This window comes from Penaeus chinensis, chromosome 33 (assembly GCF_019202785.1).
Source record: "Penaeus chinensis breed Huanghai No. 1 chromosome 33, ASM1920278v2, whole genome shotgun sequence".
NCBI lineage: Eukaryota > Metazoa > Arthropoda > Malacostraca > Decapoda > Penaeidae > Penaeus > Penaeus chinensis.
The window spans coordinates 23,941,915-23,946,914 of NC_061851.1; positions in this window are offsets into that span (position 1 = coordinate 23,941,915).

A 5,000-nucleotide genomic window follows, 5' to 3' on the forward strand; every position below is an offset into this window, starting at 1 on the left:
CACACACACACACACACATACACGTATACTTACACGCACACACACATATTATATATATATATATAGAGAGAGAGAGAGAGAGAGAGAGAGAGAGAGAGAGAGAAAGGGAGGGAGGGAGGGAGGGATAGACTGGGGAGGGAGAACAAAGAAAGGAATAGAAATTCTGGTGAGAGAATGACAGAGAAACGTGAAAACCGAGTCAGACAAGTGCTACATTTACGCAACGGTTGATGAGGATAACAATTTGCTCTCGGCGGCGTGCTTCGTAGTTTGTTTGTTTTTTTCTAATTTGTCGCCGCACCTCTCATGAATTTGAAATAGTGTGCCAGTGAATGGGTAATTATTTCATTTATCTAATGACAAAGGAATGGATATTGGAAACTTTCCATTCTAATAGTGATCAACACACACACACACACACACACACACACACACACACACACACACACACACACACACACACACACACACACACACACAAATATCATTATTAACTTAACTTTCATGAACATCATTATCATTATTACCTTTATATTCATCATAAGCATTACTTTTATATTCATCATTATCATCACAATTATCATTATCATTCTTATTACCACTCTTGCAGTTGTATATCTTGCTGATATATCAATAACAATAACAATATCAATAACACTGAAATCTGAAAACACAAAATCTTATCATGACATATTTTCCCTCCCGCGTCTCCAAAGCCGCAGGCACATTAAACGCACCAACATTACCTCGTCAGTACATGCAGTGCTTTTTGTAATTTCATCCGCACTGTATCAAAAGGCATTTTCCGTCGCATTTCTTTCTAAACCTGTGTTTATTTGGGTGACCCATGATTGCATAACAGCTGTATTTTATATGTGTTATTTTTCTTTCTCTCTTTCTTTCATAGTCGATGATAATTTTTCCAACTTTTATTAGTAGGAAGAACCCCATATGTAAAATCGAATAAAAAATACTAAATGATATATAAACCCAGGTGAGAAAGAGGTAGAAATAAAAAAATAGTTGGAATGCACAAACAGCTGTAACAGCATCAGGGAACTCAATTACGGCATCGTGAAAAAAAAAACAATAGTTGTCAGTACAGTTGCACAAAGAGTTCGTGTCCAAAGGAGACGTAATTTGCCTCCATCACAAACTACCGAAGTCCCTGTCTGCATACCGACCCCGTAAAAATCCAGTGCTAAACAATACCCTTAACAAATACCTGAAAATACCCTTTAAATACCTCAGAGCTAGGTGCGTTGATTAACCTGTAGGAAGCGTTGGGTCGAAAGTTAAGTGTGGAAAAGCAGGCAAATGTTATTGATGAATAAAAGGAATGTATTGATATTATTATATATTCTGATATTCTAATAATGAAGATTTTTGGGGGATATTTAGACAAAATAAGTAAAGGGGAATTTTCTGATAAAGAAAAAAATAAGCAAACCTTTCTAATATCAAATTATTCAAATAACTAATGAGGGAATTAAACTATAGGTAACTAGAAAGCACTGATTTTATTTTTTTTATTTTTTTTTTTTTTTTTTACATGACACTTACCAATTGTTTCTGATCGTGAATCGAGAAGAAAGTTGAATTTAAAAGAATATAATTGATGGACTTAAGAAATCCAAGATGATATCAAATAGATTAATGAATTATTAATAATTTTATCATAAGAAAAAAGTTATAATATTGATAGACGCATACTAAAACAGATACTTAGATAAAAAGACTGATAGCTGGACAGAGAGAGAGAGAGAGAGAGAGAGAGAGAGAGAGAGAGAGAGAGAGAGAGATGGGGGGGGGGAGAGGGAGAGAACTGCCCCTTTAATGTAACGTACCCACAACCTCTCAACGAACTATCATTAAGACTAATTATGATAAATAACGATGCAAACTTCCCATCTAAAACCCATTATCTATGTAGATATCTATGTTTAAAAATATATATATATCGACACTCGTTATGGGTCCGGAATAGGCGAAATGCAATGCAAATCACGTATATGATTTGATTTGTATATAAAAATAGCAATAATGTGTCTATCCATACTTTAATAATTTCCTTATTTTTTTTTAAACTGCCTCGTTATCAAAATAGTACTTTATCATATCACTTGCCTAAATGACGTCGTACCTTGTAACGGTAGATTAACTTAGCTGAAATGGTACCGTATGAACCTAATTGAAACATTACCTTGCCTTTATTAAGATCATACTTTAATATCTTTATCCAAACTCTGTCTTGTTCTCTATATCAAAATATTACCTTTTTCTATTTTTCTCCTCTACACACAATATAAGAGGTATTTTCATATCAAGGTTTATATTAATAGCAAACGTAACAACTGGTAGCTCTTATTAAGAATATCGTAGTCCAGTGCATTACCAAATCTGATGAATAAATGGTGTAAAATGTTGTATTTGTCAGTAATACTAAACTTGAATAATGGGTGGTGGTAACTATCAAGTTGTTTATCATAATACCGAAACTAACAGTTAGTGGAATATATTCGTGAGTGGTGGTAGGTACTAGTATATGTTGGGTTAGTCGATAATACCAAACACTACAATGAGCATAATAAAGGCCTTTTTCGTAACATTTCCAAATCCCGTTACACTGATACACTGATATATGATTTCCGTAATTGGAACCTGTTAAAATATTTTAAATTTGTACCGGTATCAGGACTTCTCACATTCAGAGACTACGGTCAGATAATAATAAAGACGTACTTTCTATGCATTATGCGGCGGGTGGAAGAAGGACGGATGCCGTAATATTACGTCCCAGGTGGAGAATGAGATGGAGTGGAATTTTCCTACCGTATAGGATGGGGAGGGTTATAAAGCAAAACTTCATAATTAAAAATAAATCTATAAAAAATAATTGTAAAAAATCATAGCAAAAATAATAATAAAACAATCATATTAAAAAATAATAAAAACTCATAATTTTAAAAACTCATAATTGAGAAAATAATAAACCTATTACAAAACCTCAAAATAAATAAAACCAGTCCTTAAATATATACCGTAATTGTTCATTAAAAAAAAAAAAAAAAAATACCAACCTTACCAAAGAGCGTAGTAGACAGAAACCAAAACCTTTTCATCCCAAAGATGCTCATTTCATGCCCCGCACGTACAGACGCCCCGAGCCCTCGTGTCTGGCCGGGAGCACTGAGTTCGCGACCGGCGGACCAAACAGGCTGTTGAATCTAGAGCAGGTTAGCGCTTCGCTCGTTGCGGGGAACCCCCTTCGACGTCGAGGGTTCCGCCCACTCTCCCTCGGTGGGCGGGGCTTGTGGCTCTGAGGAGGGGTGGAGGGGGGAAAGGAGGTGGGGTTTGTTGGAGGAGAGATGGGGAGGGGGAGAGGGGGGTCCAGATCACATTATATCCCAAAGGGCGTAGAAGCGGTGGAGAGAGACTGGTTGCTGGATGCCCCCCACCCTCTCTCTTTCTCTCTCTCTATCTATTTATCTATCTATCTGTATGTGTGTGAGTATATATGTATATATATGCTCTTTTTCTTCTCCTCCTCCTTCTCCTTCTCCCTCTTCCTCTCCCTCTCCCTCTCCATCTCCTTCTCCATCTCTTTCTCCCTCTTCCTCTCCCTCTCCTTCTCCCTCTTCCTCTCCCTCTCCCTCTCCTTCTCCCTCTTCCTCTCCCTCTCCCTCTCCATCTTCTTCTCCCTCTTCCTCTTCCTCTCCCTTTCCCTCTCCATCTCCTTCTCCCTCTTCCTCTCCCTCTCCCTCTTCCTCTCCCTCTCCCTCTTCCTCTTCATCTCCTCCCTCTCCCTCTCCCTCTTCCTCTCCCTCTCCATCTCCTCCCTCTTCCTCTCCCTCTCCTTCTCCTCTTCCTCTTCCTCTCCCTCTCCCTCTCGATCTCTTTCTCCCTCTTCCTCTTCCTCTCCCGTTCTTTTTCAATCTCCTTCTCCCTCTTCCTCTTCCTCTCCCTCTCCCTCTTCATCTCTTTCTCCCTCTTCCTCTCCCTCTCCTTCTCCCTCTCCATCTCCTTCTCCCTCTTTCTCTCCCTCTCCATCTCCTTCTCCCTCTTTCTCTTCCTCTCCCTCTCCATCTCCATCTCCTTCTCCCTCTTCCTCTTCCTCTCCCTCTCCCTCTCCATCTCCATCTCCTTCTCCCTCTTCCTCTTCCTCTTCCTCTCCCTCTCCCTCTCAATCTCCTTCTCCCTCTTTCTCTTCCTCTCCCTCTCCCTCTCCATCTCCTTCTCCCTCTTCCTCTTCCTCTCCCTCTCCCTCTCCATCTCCTCCCTCTTCTTCTCCCTCTCCCTCTCCTTCTTCCTCTTCCTCTCCCTCTTCCTCTCCTTCTCCATCTCCTTCTCTCTCTTCCTCTCCCTCTCCCTCTCCTTCTCCCTCTCCATCTCCTTCTCCCTCTTCCTCTCCCTCTCCTTCTCCCTCTTCCCCTTCCTCTCCCTCTTCCTCTCCATCTCCTTCTCCCTCTTCCTCTCCCTCTCCCTCTCTCTCCTTCTCCTTCTTCCCCTTCCTCTCCCTCTCCCTCTCCAACTCCTTCTCCCTCTTCCTCTTCCTCTCCCTCTCCCTCTCTCTCCTTCTCCTTCTTCCCCTTCCTCTCCCTCTCCATCTCCATCTCCTTTTCCCTCTTCCTCTCCCTCTCCCTCATTCTCCTTCTCCTTCTTCCCCTTCCTCTCCCTCTCCCTCTCCATCTTTATCTCCTTCTCCCTCTTCCTCTCCCTCTCCCTCTCTCTCCTTCTCCTTCTTCCCCTTCCTCTCCCTCTCCCTCTCCATCTCCTTCTCCCTCTTCCTCTTCCTCTCCCTCTCCCTCTCCATCTCCTTCTCCTTCTTCCTCTTCCTCTCCCTCTCCCTCTCCATCTCCTTCTCCCTCTTCCTCTCCCTCTCCCTCTCCTTCTTCCTCTTCCTCTCCCTCTCCCTCTCCATCTTTATCTCCTTCTCCCTCTTCCTCTCCCTCTCCCTCTCTCTCCTTCTCCTTCTTCCCCTTCCTCTCCCTCTCCCTCTC